Source organism: Periplaneta americana, chromosome 14 (assembly GCF_040183065.1).
Source record: "Periplaneta americana isolate PAMFEO1 chromosome 14, P.americana_PAMFEO1_priV1, whole genome shotgun sequence".
Taxonomy (NCBI): domain Eukaryota; kingdom Metazoa; phylum Arthropoda; class Insecta; order Blattodea; family Blattidae; genus Periplaneta; species Periplaneta americana.
In genome coordinates this window covers 64,644,654-64,659,837 of record NC_091130.1, presented here as the reverse complement: position 1 = coordinate 64,659,837, position 15,184 = coordinate 64,644,654, and the positions used below count along the sequence as shown (strand labels likewise).

At 35.8% G+C, this 15,184-nt stretch overlaps 1 protein-coding gene and 1 non-coding gene across 4 annotated transcripts in view; both read right to left on the bottom strand.

Annotated features, from left to right (window-relative positions):
- Nucleotides 1-15,184, bottom strand: part of dimm (basic helix-loop-helix family member dimmed) — a 923,739-nt gene that overhangs the window by 564,652 nt on the left and 343,903 nt on the right. The gene's annotated exons all lie outside the window — the stretch shown is intronic.
- Nucleotides 11,258-11,329, bottom strand: TRNAF-GAA (transfer RNA phenylalanine (anticodon GAA)). The gene has a single exon. It is a non-coding gene; the product is annotated as a tRNA-Phe (tRNA).

The window sequence follows — 15,184 nt, the reverse complement described above, 5'->3', positions numbered from 1 at the left end:
GTGATATGATATGTGATATATGTGATATGATATGTGATATATGTGATATGATACGATACGATACGAACATAAATTAATACAACTTAAAGAAAATGTTTCTCAGATACATTATATTAGAGTATTTATTCGATATTTATATTGCATTATAAGTTATTATAGTACATTTAGTAATATATAATTTTAAATTATACAAATATTATGATATATGATAGTATAGTATATTACAGTTCATGATATATAATATGATATCATGAACTGTAATATACTATTCTATGATATATCATAATACTTGTATAATTTAAAATTATATATTACTAAATGCATAATAACCTATAATGCAATGTAAATATCAAATAGATACTCTAATATAATGTATCTGAGAAACATTTTCTTTAAGTTGTATTAATTTATGGCGTTCATTACCAACATATTTATTTTGTCATATTCAGAGCATGTTGTATAGAATAATGTCGTTGGATATTGAACCTCTTAATCAGTTGGGGTGTTTTATGCCAAATTAAACACTTTGCCAATCCACTGCTCTCTACCAAAAAGAACTCCTCCTCCCATGATACATTAAACGCATTGGGAATAGCGGGACGGTTTAGTGTATGAGCGGAAGCTCCGTCTTCAAAGTTCAACATACAGCAGAGTCACCACTGCACCGACACTGAATGACGTACAGTATGCATACGTCAGAGCGCTCGCAAGACACGCTCTTTAAAGCACACAGCGCTCATTTCTCAAAATCACTGGACACATTAGCCCAGCCCTGATGTAGCCCGTTGCAAGAATTAGGAACATTCTGTATATTTGCGTTGTCACAAATTTTTCTCTTTATTGTCAATAATAATCAGACATAAAATAAAATCGGTGTGCTTGAAGAAAATCTGTACGTCGTCATTCCATGAAATTGTAATACATCGCTCTAATAATCGAAAAGGAGATAAAAATTGAATGTGTGTTAGAAAGATGGCAGCGGCTGAAATGTTATCAACTTGTTTTCATACATCCGCAACGTCAGCGCCACCATGTAGCGCAAATTAAATTTCTTCGGCCTCTGGTCGCTATGAAACGAGTTTGTCATTTGTGCTGGGCGTGTTACTGCCATGCTAAATCCATACTTTATATTCTGCAGCCACGAATTTACCAGTAATTGAATCTTGCCCAACAGCCGACAACTTCACAGGATTGTGCCCTTGTTTACATTATAACCGTTCGGCTGGAAACTTGTGGAGGATACCGTGTTCGGTTTTAACAAATTATACAGATCAGTGTCTGAAACCATTAGTTACTTTCACGGCCATGTGTGTCGTTCCTTTTTATACTTCACGCTTTGAAAGGACGTCTCTCATCGACAATCAATATATAGCCCTATATATAAATATTATTCCTTTGGATATGTACTTATAAAAATTTCAGTCCTGTTAGAGTTCGTATTCTTTTGGAGAAAATTAGGACTGGCCGAACATTATTGACAATCAGACATTCCGTATATATTCGAACATGTGAAGTCTCGTATTGTTAGATTGCGACTGTCCTATAACTCGAGAGGCCGCCTATTGACTTCGCATTGCTTACATGAACAAAAAGTGGAGTGAGATTGTTTTTTTCTTTTCCTTTTGATCACTTTGTTATTTAACGACGCTGTATCAACTACAAAGTTATTTAGCATCGATGGGATTGGTGATAGCGAGATGGTATTTGACGAGATGAGGTCGTAGATTACCTGACATTCGCCTTACAGCTAGGAAAAACCTCGGAAAACCCACAACCAGTTAATCAGCCCAAGCGAGAATTGAACCCACGCCCGAGCACAACTTCGGATCGGCAGACAAGCGCCTCAGCCGCTGAGTGAGGTTGTCACTGCGTTTGTCCTTCAATAAGATGTCCCTACACCTGAGCTATAGATCAGAACAGTAGAACAATCTCCCACGAAATCATTAATAAAGCTGAGGAGACAGGCTTATCCAAGACATACGCTTGGAAAGTGACGAAATTGTTAAAACTAAAGCTTGTAGGTTTAAGTAAGACGACGATCCTACATAAATGGAATGAAACAGACCATATGTCTAACGTTAAATTTCCTAACCGGTTTTAGGAGATGTGCACGATGGTAATATCGATAAGACTAAACCAGCGACCTTCATTTGGCGGGAAGTTTCTTTGAGGAAGACATTCGAAAATTTCGCACCGCCCTATGACAAATACAGGGCAATTCTAAACGATAGGTACAAAAAAGAAATCATTCCAGTGAGTGCTGTAATGAATTTGTTTAACAAATACAAATGTAACATGAAATGTTACCTCTCCAAGTTTCCATGGATGTTCACAGATGTTCGATGTGGACCTCATTTGTGACACGGCAGATGTCTACACTGCTGTATGTATACTCCATTATTTGCCACACCTGGTCAATTGAGACTACCGCGTTGCCTTAACTGCTGTATGGATATGGGAGTACGAACATCTTGTCCTTCACATTCCCAAAAAGAAAAAATCACAAGGCGTTAGATCGGGGAGTCATAAGAGGTATCCAACTTCATTTTGCACCAAGACGGTGCCCCGCCACGTTGGTATAACGTGGTTGGCTCAATCGATCAGGCTATGCTCACACAAGTGTGGCAAGTAATGGAGTATGGTGTAGACATTGTCGTGTCACAAATGGCGCCCACATCGAATACCTGTGAATGTCCATGGAAACTTGGAGAAGTAACCTTTGTTATATTTGTATTTGTGAAATAAATTCATTACAACAGTCACAGGAATGATTTGTTTTTGTACCAATCATTTAGAATTCCTCTGTATTTCAGTTATCATGGTGATTACTAATATCTATAGTTTAGGTCTACTAGAGCTTCGTTTTTTTTTTTTTTTTTTTTTTAAACTAGGCTTCCAAAGTTTACTTGGTAGTGTTTAGGGACAATATTCAGGATATAAAAAAGTATTACTTTATTTTTTTCACTTGGTTATTTAACGACGTTGTATGAACTGCTGGGTTATTTAGAGTAGATGGAATTAGTGATAGCAAGATGATATTTGGGGAGATGAGGAAGAGAATTCGCCATAGATTACTTGACATTCGCCTTACAGTTTGGGAAAATCTCGGAAAAAAGCCCAACCAGATAATCAACTCAAGCGGGAATCGAACGCACATCCGAGCGCTACTGTATCCACCAGCAGGAAATTGTGCTACCTCCTGAACTACGCCGGTGGTTAATTAGTTTTAGGTTATTTTAAGCAAATATTGTTAAATTGTGTTTTGTGGACACTTTACCACATCGGGGGAGTTCGCGACCCACCGAACGTCCCCTCAGGACCGACCAATGGATCGGGAACCATAAGTTGAACGCTGTGGTAGAGCATTAGTCTGTAGGTCGAGATGTCCCCGATTCAATCCCGGGTGCTGCCTAATTTTTTATAATTACATGTTATTCCTAATTATTTCATATAGTTATCAATAAAATAGTTGTACAAACGACTTACTTAATTTGCGTATATTTCTGAACTGAAAATAGTCATTTTTAAAAGTAGTCTCTCATTGTGTAAACCTCTTTATTGATCGGTTGCGATTACTGCTATATGATATCTGGTAGGAAGCAATATAGCTCTGTCGGCGAAGGCGCTTGCCTGACGATCCGAAGTTGCTCTAGGGCGCGGGTTCGATTCACGCTTGAGCTGATTGGGTTTTTTCCCCGACGTGTTCCCTAACCGTAAGGCGAATGACAGATAATCGATAGCGAATCCTCGACCTTATATCGCTAAATATCATCTCGCTATAATCAATTCCACAGACGCTAAATAACCTAGTAGTTGATATTCATTCATTCATATAGTGTTCTGCCCAAAAGCAGGTCTTTTACTGTAAACCCAGCTTTCTCCAGTCTTTCCTATTTTCTGCCTTCCTCTTTGTTTCCTTATATGATCCATATATCTTAATGTCGTCTATCATCTGATATCTTCTTCTACCTCGAACTCTTCTCCCGTTAACCATTCCTTCCAGTGCATCCTTCAGTAGGCAGTTTCTTCTCAGCCAGTGACCCAAACAATTCCTTTTCCTCTTCTTGATCATTTTCAGTATCATTCTTTCTTCATCCACTCTTTCCAACACAGCTTCATTTCTTACTCTCTCTGTCCACTTCACACGATCCATTCTTCTCCATATCCACATTTCAAATGCTTCTATTCGCTTCTCTTCACTTCGTCGTAATGTCCATGTTTCTGCCCCATACAATGCCACTAGTAGTTGATAAAGCGTCGTTAAATTACCAAGTGAAGAGAAAACAATCGGCGCTCACAGTTGAAGGTCAGTGTTAAAATACTCTTACTTTTCGCATTAGTTTTAAAAGTACTTTTGACCCGCTACCGCCTGGCGTTAAAGTCAGTGATTCTCAACCTTTCAGAGACCGCAGCCCGGTAAATTGTTTTCCTATAAGACGAGGGTCCGGTCCCAACAAATTTACTCGTAAATATCTTTCAATTTTTTTTTAAGTTCATACATTTAACAAACATAATTATTAATAATTAGCTATACCCGTGCGTTTCGCTACACTTGTTAGAAATAAATATAAAGTAATTACATAATTGTGGGGCTTAGAACAAAAAGCAGGTAAGTGACGGAAACCTAGTTTTGAGGAAATTACAGTTAAAGTTCTACATGCAATGAAATATTATACACTAGTTTGGTGAAATGATGCCCATATAGCAGCACTGCACAGTGTGATCACTTACCTGATTTTATCCCAAAGAAAAATCCTTTTGGGCTATCATAACAAGCACTTACCTCATTTTTTAATAATATGACTTAACTGCTTTTTGTTCTAAGTCCCTCAATTAAAATAGAACATACAGTATGGTCCAGGGAACATCCGTGTTTGATAGAAGGATAAATCGTTTAATATGTTACTTAATTGAAATTGTATTAAAATAATTAAAATACGATAATTTTGGTCCAGGGAGCATATTTTTTAATTGTTATTATATGCAAATAATTAAGATGGGATCGTTTGGTTTAGAGATCATCCGTTTTTGGTGCAGGAATAATTCGTTTAACATTTTTCTAAATTAGTCTTGACTGCATCCTTTAATAAATCACTCCAAATTAATGTCAGTATAGGGTGAATTGTGTACGAAGATATTTTTTTATGTTGACTATACTGTGCATCTTTTTTCCCTTTGTTAAGTTTATTTATACACGTTTCAACATCTGTGGTCATGTCGCGTGTTTAGAATGTGAGGGTATACCAGTAGGCCGTTTTTATTCTTGTTAAGGTTCTGTTTCTATTGTGTGTTGTAGATGGCTTGTGTTCATGTAACTGATTATAGACTTTGGTTAATGTTTATCGTATTGGTAATTGAGGCGGTGATGAATCATGACATGTAAATTTCCAATCTCATATTTTCCTTTATGACTAAGGGAAACCATGGAAAACCCCGGTCAGATTGGTCGGCCACAGAGTTTGAACCCGTGACCTCCCGAATGCTAGTCTCAATCCTTACAGTCTAACTCAACTCGCTCAGTTGTACATAATTATTTATGTAAATAAAAAATGAATATGAATGTGGTACATATTATTTTAAGAAACACAGGAAATAATTAAGTACGGCGCGCGTAATTTTAATACTTAAAGAGTACCGTAGTTGAAATTTTGGAAATAATTTTCTTTTCTATTTTAAATACATCTTTTTACGCATGAAGAATTCAATGGGTTTGTTGACTAAATCGGAATATTTTGTGTTGAACATCTCGAAGAAGACGCTATGACTTCATAGTTTCATTTTCCAGAAAAGTAGCATTTAATTCACACATTGAGGTCGTGGCAATTGGTCAGTGTTAGGGCATTGTACGAAACCAAATTTTAAGTGGTTGTCCATGTACTTAAGAGTGAACGCAGACTTTTTCTCCTGTGTGTTCGTAGTTTCTATATCCTTTTGCTTAATCTGGAGTTCTCTCTGTGGACTTGAGGTGGATGTATCAATAGTTGTTGCGTCAGAAACACTATTAGGGAATTTCTTAATACCAAAATTATGCAAAGTCTCTTCTCTTATATTCATATTAATATTTAAATCTGTATGCCTATTGCTTTTAAAAAGTCACGATACTCTGGTTTTGAAACAAGCACTAATATGCTGCAATGCGAATTTGTGAACAGGTAGTATTCAGTAGAACTATTCACTATAGAGAAACAGATACAGACTGCCTTAATTTTTCAATTGAAGTGAAAACATTTTCTTAACACTTTTCAGCTAACTGGTCTTTGACATCTGCAACACAGATGTTATTTCGTTCATTTCTGAGAATAGAGGATTTGCCAGCCATTGTTGTAATAGGCTTCAGGCAATTTTTATGATCGGTCATAAACAGCGGTATTCCCTTTCCCGAATGTTGAAAGATTTCTAAGTCTCAAAAATTCCCAATCACAGACACTTGGAACACAGATTTTATTTGCAAATCAAGCTTTCAGGTATAACTCCCTGTAAAGTTGATTTGAATAATTTCGACGGAAAAATTGTTCCGGGGCCGGGTATCGAACCCGGGACCTTTGGTTAAACGTACCAACGCTCTCCCAACTGAGCTACCCGGGAACTGTACCAGACACCGATTCAATTCTTCCCTCTATATCCACAGACCTCAAAGTGGGCTGACAACCGTCAAGCAACCAACATTGAGTGCACACTAACTCTGTGTGACTTAAATTGTGGTTTTTCTGTTAACGAACAGTGACGTATATTATGCAAATCAAGCTTTCAGGTATAACTCCCTGTAAAGTTGATTTGAATAATTTCGAGGGAAAAATTGTTCCGGTGCCGGGTCTGTGGATATAGAGGGAAGAATTGGATCGGTGTCTGGTACAGTTCTCGGGTAGCTCAGTTGGGAGAGCGTTGGTACGTTTAACCAAAGGTCCCGGGTTCGATACTCGGCCCCGGAACAATTTTTCCCTCGAAATTATTCAGATGTTATTTGCTTAGATTTTAGAATTCGGAGATCAAAGACTATCTGGACCTGCGCTTTTGGACACAATCACGAAGATTATTCTCATAAGAATATTTCCACTATAAGATACTTATTCCTCAAAAATGCTTAGAAGAATAGAATGACAAATTCCAGGAGAATATCTCGTGGTCCGGTATAATTGGACGGAATTTCGCAATAATAGACTAACCGACAATTTGAAAAAAAAAAAAGTGAGATATTTGCACAAATCTGTTGATTGCAGACTAATTTAACTCGGAAAAAAAAAACAAGAATGCGATACCTGAATTTTGCTGCTATTTATAAGCAAAAATTCGTTTGTTACATAAAATTCATTTATTTCTTTTGCTTTGAAATATTAATTCAACTGATTGTCTCTTATTAAAAATCGGTTAGCCTATTATGGTATTATTGTGCCATTTTTTCTGTAATAGTATGAATGTTGTTATACTACTTGAATGAAATGTTTTTATAAAAAAACAGATTTATTTCAATGGCCAACATCTCGAAACAGGTTTTTGGCGCTTGGTCTATTATTGCGTAACTCCGTTTAATTGATGCCAGGGTCCGGTACAGGGCAATGGTCCGGCGGTTGAGAAACACTGTGTTAAAGGGTCTACTTTAAAAAATGGCAGACTGAAAAGTCATTTGTAAGTTGTATAGAAATGGGAGGCCTGTGTTTTTATTTAGCTACATTATTAATTATTTCATTCCATGATGTTACTTAAAAAAAATGCTTCAAGAAAATAAATTCTAGACACGTATAGGTCTAACCTGGGTAAGAAGATACAGAAAATTGATTGGTTGCGAAGCGCGTAAAACATAATATAAAAAGTGTCAGGTTAAACTCTGAAATGTGTTTAGATTAAAACTGCTACACGGGTAATGGAAATCCATTGATTGCGAGGTAATGGAGGATCGTGTTTCACAGCAGTACAGTTTCGAATTCTGTTGTGATTATTCAATTACAGGCTTAAACCTTTTGTTTTGTCGTGCGGTACTTAATTGGATAACCATTTAAAAATTCATAATGTTAAATAATGTAATTTTAATGGAAGATCATAAAGCAAAAGGAATTGAATTGTTTGAAAAATACAACGATGTGGTGATGTTGACAGTCAAACGTTATGCGTCTAGAATCAGTAGCTATAATTTCATCGAAAACCCATTCATTGAACGCTGCTCAGTTTTATGTTAATCCCTCGTGCTATTTTACGATATCACAATAAAAATGTAATGCAATAGGAATTTGCTACAGGCTATTGGGGAACAAATTTTGGTGCAGCCACAAAATTTGTAAAATGCATTACTATAGGCTACATATATAAACCTTTTATGGAATCAAAACAAAAGCTTTTGGATAACAGTGGTATATCGTGCAATTATAATATTGTAATAACTTCAGGTGCAATTTTATTATGATGCTTATTAATGAACGGCAAGTTTCCGTGAAAAAGGTGGTGTAGGGTATTTCACTTTAAGAAAAAGCATTGAATATATGGAGGGCTGTTCCATGAACTATTTATAAGCCTTTTCATGAGAAATGGGAATTAATTATATAATATAAATGACAATTTATTACATGTGCCGTCTAAGCTTATCCTTATTTAACAAATATATTGGTTATACAATATTTTGTTACATAATATATATTTATTTGAACGTTTTCGGCTCTATGGAGCCATCATCAGAAACAAGTAAGCCCATATGTATGGTGTGAGTACACTATATGTTGCCGTACAAGTAAACTCAATGTTAAAATTAAAAGGCATGTTTCTATTTAAAATCAATAATTGTAAGGCAGAAATTGCAATATAAATACAAGGCGGCTCTATGGGCCGTGATAAAATGTTACAATTGCTGATGATAAAATTAACTAAAATGCTTTAAAATTATTAAGATCAGAATTAATAGTCGTCCAGTTTGATGGTTATGTAGCTTTCCATATTTGGTGGGAGCTGGGGCGACAGCTGTGGGGAAGAAAGTATCAAATGTAATATCTATACTCAAAAATTATTCAATGATGCTCGTTTCCAGAACAAAGTATATACATATCTCAATGCTATTAATGCCAAGATCTTAATAATTCACATGAATCTATTACAGAACATCTCGTGTAGAAATTATATGTATGTAAGCGCACGGAACAGTTGTTTATTAGTTGAAAGTTTGAACTATTGATTGTTAAAAGGGCAAATTTTTACAAAATTAATAAGAGAAACGTAAATGACTGTGTCTTAGATTGAGAACTGTATGAACTGTAACTTACTATGATGAGTGAGGATGTGTTCTTGAGTTCACTGAAGACAGAAAGCAACTGGTCGATGCGCTCCGTGTACAAAAATTACGTAAACTATGTCACAGCTGATGGTGGAAGGGGGGGAGAATAGTTGTAGGTTGATAGCCCATCACGTGTACTGTGTGCGTTCGGATTAAATAACGGATTATATAAATTTGGAATGTGTTCATTTAAGAGAGGAATACCTAATTTTAATGCCCGGCCTATATGAAAATCTTCTGCTGCAGTGATATGCGCGCAATTATTTAAAGGGAGAATTACACGTAATGTTTCATTGATATTGGTTAATTCGTGGCCATTCTCAATAAGGTGGGTCGCGAATTTTGATTTTCTCCTGTTGTATTTGAAATCTGCGACATGTTCATTAAATCTGGTTTTAAAATTCCTACGAGTTTGTCCTATGTATTTGTGAGGGCAATTTTTGCACTGTAACATATATATCCCCCTGTTCTGATGCTTGTCGATTACGTTAATTTTATTGGGTAAAATATTATTGAGTTTATTACTTGTTCGGAACGCTAGTTCAATGCCATGTTTTTTTTTGTCATTTATAGTAATTAGCTTATCGGCCTCATCATGCCTCTTAAATTTGGGAATTAATTAGTTTACTTTAATTCACTAAATACAATTTCATGGAAAACTAGATCGATTTTAAGTGCTAATATATTGTTACACCTCTAAATTACGATACATTTAATTTGCGAATAACGGGGTAACAGCTAAATTGATAGAATCCTAACTGCTTTCATGCCAAACAGCTCTGCTGTGGAACTTAACGGAGAAGTAGGGGTGGTACAGTTGAGGCCAAGATTTCATACTGTTAAAACATGTAGGACATTGCGTTTATTATATAAAGTGCAAAAAATTTAACTACTGTATCAACAAAACAATAAAGGCATTAAGTATGTAACTTAAGTTCTTGTTTGATTATATTGTGAAGTTAATAACGGAAAACGTGTGCTGCATATAATATTAAATCTGTATTATAAGCGCTTCTTAAGAGTTAGAAACGGAAAACGTATGCTGCACGTAACAGTGAAAGGCAGAAAGGCTAACCACTCCGTCATGGGTGAGGTAGGCTATTTTTAGTGCAGCAATTGAAGCGAAAGTTTAGACTCAAATTCATTGTAATAGTTTGGTTTGCTGAGCCATTTATACTCAAACCCACACTTTCAGAAGTCGAAATTGCGATAGAAAATCTGAAAAATACAAGTCTCCAGGTATCGATCAAATTCCAGCAGAATTAATACAAGATGGTGGAAGGGCATTATCTAGCAAAATTTATAAACTTGTTTGGGAAAAGGAAATTGTACCAGAACAATGGAAGGAGTCCATAATTGTACCTATTTTTAAGAAGGGGGACAAGACTAACTGTGGTAACTTTCGAGGAATATCACTTTTGTTGACGTCGTACAAAATTTTGTCCAATATTCTTTTGAGAAGATTAACTCCATATGTAGATGAAATTATTGGGAAACATTAGTGTAGTTTTAGGCGTAATAGATCGACTATTGATAAGATTTTTTGTATTCGACAGATATTGGAGAAAAATGGAAATATAAGGGTACAGTACATCAGTTATTCATAGATTTCTTCTTCTTCTTCTTCTTCTTCTTCTTCTTCTTCTTCTTCTTCGTATTGTAGGATTAAATCCTGTCTTTTCCAACGTTGCCTATTCTGATAATGGTGACCAGCTTTCTTTCCCTCGTTTAGGAGGTCGTCCCAAAGGTCTTGGGGTGTCTAGTTTTCCTACCATCGCGATTTTTGGAAGTCGTTCATCTGTCATTCTTGAAACGTGATCTCTCCATCCTTTTCCTCTTCCTTTCACCCATTTTATCACGTCTTGTATTCCACATTTACTTCTAATTTCCTCATTTGTTTGTCTATCATGTATTGTGTAACCCGTAATACTCCTGAGAGTTCTCATCTCTGTTGTTATCATCATCATTTCACGATGAAAGAGTAATGGAACGGAGAAAAATTCTCTCCGGCGCCGGGATTTGAACCCGGGTTTTCAGCTCTTCGTGCTGATGCTTTATCCACTAAGCCACACCGGATAAAACTCCGACGCCGGTTAGAATCGTCTCAGATTAAGCTCCAACTCTTGGGTTCCCTCTAGTGGCCGCCCTCTGCACTACGTCATAGATGTCTATGAACGCAGGACCGAAGTCCACACATGTGGTGAGGTGCACTCGATATGGGTGACTAGTTGGCCGGGATCCGACGGAATAAGCGCCGTCTTAAATCACGAAGTGATTTACGCATATCATATATATATTATTTTAATGTATCGAAGTACATAGACATCTATGACGTAGTGCAGAGGGCGGCCACTAGAGGGAACCCAAGAGTTGGAGCTTAATCTGAGACGATTCTAACCGGCGTCGGAGTTGTATCCGGTGTGGCTTAGTGGATAAAGCATCAGCACGTAGAGCTGAAAACCCGGGTTCAAATCCCGGCGCCGGAGAGAATTTTTCTCCGTTCCATTACTCTTTCATCGTATGATGACACAGAATATCTGCATGGAAATATCATATGTACTTCGGTACATTAAAATAATATATATCATCATTTCAGTTTTTTTGTTTCTGCTCTGGTTTCTGTTGCATACGTTAAAACTGGTCTTACACATGTCTTGTAGATTCGAATTTTGCTTTCTATGGTCATAAATTTATTCCTCCAAATATTGTCTCTTAAAAATCCTGATATTGTGTTAGCTTTAATCATCTGTTCCCTTACTTCTTCGCCTAGATTCTTACTGCTTGTTATTTTGTTCCTATGTAGTTAAAGCTCATTACTTGTTCTACTGGTTTAGTATAGATTGCCAATTTGCATCGTAGCGGCTGCTTTGAAATTGTTTGCGATTTGATTTTGTCGAGTGATATTCTCATGTTAAATCGTTCTGCTGCTGTTTGAAATTTATATAATAATCTTTGTAGATTGTCTTCTTGTTCAGCTAAAATAACTACGTCAGCATAACATATAATTTTGATTTCCTGTTTTCCTAATTTATATCCTGGGGCTTCATTTTTGGTTTCTTTTATAATTTCATCCATAATAGTATTGAAGAGAATCAGGCTGAGACTATCACCCTGTCTTACCCTGTTGCAATAGGTACCTTTTCTATTAAACGGTTGTTTATTTTTATCCTTGTAGAGTTGTTTGTATTAAGTTCTTGAATGAGTTTTATGATGTTGTGTTTAATTCCTTTCCTTTTTAGTATTTCTACTACATCTTTTATTCTAATTCTTTCGAATGCTTTTGTTAAATCGATAAAGCATAGGTATGCAGGTTTGTTGAATTCAATTGCTTTCTCTGCTACTTGTCTCAGTATTAATATAGCATCTACCGTTGATCTGTTCTGTCGAAATCCCTGTTGTTCTTCACTGATTCCTAATTTAATTATTTCTTTGTATATTAGCTTTGTCAGTAATTTCTGAATTGAATTCAAACAGATGCCTCTGTAATTCTCTGGTTCTGTTTTAATTCCTTTCTTGAATATTGGGATTGTTATGCTTTCCTTCCATTGTGCTGGTGTTTCCATGTCGGAATAAATTTTCCTAAATAGTTTATGGATCTCTTCGACTAGTAGACTTCCTCCATATTTAATCATCTCGTTGCTGATATTGTCCACTCCCGGTGCTTTCCTGTTTTTTAGTTGTGTTATAGTATCTTGAATGTCTTTCATTGGTATTGGTATTATTTCCCCTTCTATGGTTGTAATAAATTCATTATTTACTTCTTCTTCATTATCATATAATTTTTGGAAATATGTTACCCAATCTTCTGGGCTTATTGACGGGATTTGTAAGTATTCATTTATTGGTTTCTTCCTGTTCCTTAGCATTTTCCAAACTTTCTTCTGTCCTCCGTATATATCTTTTTCCATATCCTTTGAGAATTTCTCCCAGTAGTTCTGTTTTATCTGTTTAATTTTATTGTTCACTACATTCCTTATTGCTTTGTACTCTTCGTGAGTTTTAACTTTATTTTTATACTCTACGTAAGTTTACCTATTTTCTGTTGCCAATTTCTTAACTTCCTCATTAAACCAAGGTTTCATAAATCTTTTTCTATTATTTATATTGACTTTCCTTTTTCCAATTGCTTCTGTTGCAGCATTGATTATGTTGTCCTTTATCTTCTTCCATGCGGTTTCAACGTTATCTTCGTTCAATATTTCATCTTCTGTTATTTTCTCTTTCAATCTTCATAGATTTCAAGAAGGCATATGACTCGGTTAGGAAAGAAGTATTATATGATATTCTTATTGAATTTGGTATTCCCAAGCAACTAGTTCGATTAATTAAAACGTTTCTCAGTGAAACGTACGGCAGAGTCCGTATAGGCCAGTTTCTATTTGATGCTTTTCCAATTCACTGTGGGTTAAAGCAAGGAGATGCACTATCACCTTTACGTTTTAACTTCGCTCTAGAATATGGCATTAGGAAAGTTCAGGATAACAGAGAGGGTTTGGAATTGAACGGGTTACATCAGCTTCTTGTATATGCGGATGACGTGAATATGTTAGGAGAAAATCCACAAACGATTAAGGAAAACACGAAAATTTTACTTGAAGCAAGTAAAGTGATAGGTTTGGAAGTAAATTCTGAAAAGACAAAGTATATGATTATGTCTCGTGACCAGAATATTGTACGAAATGGAAATGTAAAAATTGGAGGTTTATCCTTCGAAGAGGTGGAAAAATTGAAGTATCTTGGAGCAAAAGTAACAAATATAAATGATACTTGGGAGGAAATTAAATGCAGAATAAATATGGGAAATGCCTGTTATTATTCGGTTGAGAAGCTTTTGTCATCTCGTCTGCTGTCAAAAAAAAAGACAGGTTAGAATTTATAAAACCGTTATATTACCGGTTGTTCTTTATGGTTCTGAAACTTGGACTCTCACTTTGAGAGAGGAACATAAGTTAAGGGTGTTTGAGAATAATGTTCTGAGGAAAATATTTGGGGCTAAGAGGGATGAAGTTACAGGAGAATTGAGAAAGTTACACAACGCAGAACTTCACGCATTGTATTCTTCACCTGACATAATTAGGAACATTAAATCCAGAAGTTTGAGATGGGCTGGGCATGTAGCACGTATGGGCGAATCCAGAAATGCATATAGAGTGTTAGTTGGGAGGCCGGAGGGGAAAAAGACCTTTGTGGAGGCCGAGACGTAGATGGGAGGATAATATTAAAATGGATTTGAGGGAGATGGGATATGATGATAGAGAGTGAATTAATCTTGCACAGGATAGGGATGGATGGCGGGCTTATGTGAGAGCATCAATGAACCTTGGGTTCCTTAAAAGCCATTTGTAAGTAAGTAAGAAGGAATGAAGAAATTCCCAAAAACTGGTTTTATTGAGCACTTGAGCAGACAGTAGGAATACAAAAGGGCAATGTCGCGCGGAAAGATTATTTTGCGCTTATAAAGTGGTTTAAAAAAAAAAAAAGGCAAAGTCTCAAAACAGAAAATTTAGACCTATATAATCATTGTCATGCAGAGACAATTATGAATGTGTTAATAGGAAATTAATTAGTTTTTAACTGTATTATTGAGTCTATGTATGAGCAGCCATAGAGCAATGAGGCCAATTAATTCATTAATAATAAGTTAATTATTCATAGTTTAAGACATGATAAGAATAAAGTTTCTAACCACAATAATTTTTCTACTGTCTTTGTCACTGTATAGCGTAATACTTAATATTAACTTTATTTGCATCGTTATAGTTATTGTAGTCTGATTGGGTAAAAACATTTAGGTACCTAAAACCGTATATTTAGCTACCTGAAATTGTATTTTTGTGTGCCTAAAATTGTATTCTAATGTCTATTTTTGATTAATTTAGAGCCTAGTTGAGGTGCCGAAGTCTAGTTATAATACATACAGGGTGTTTCAAA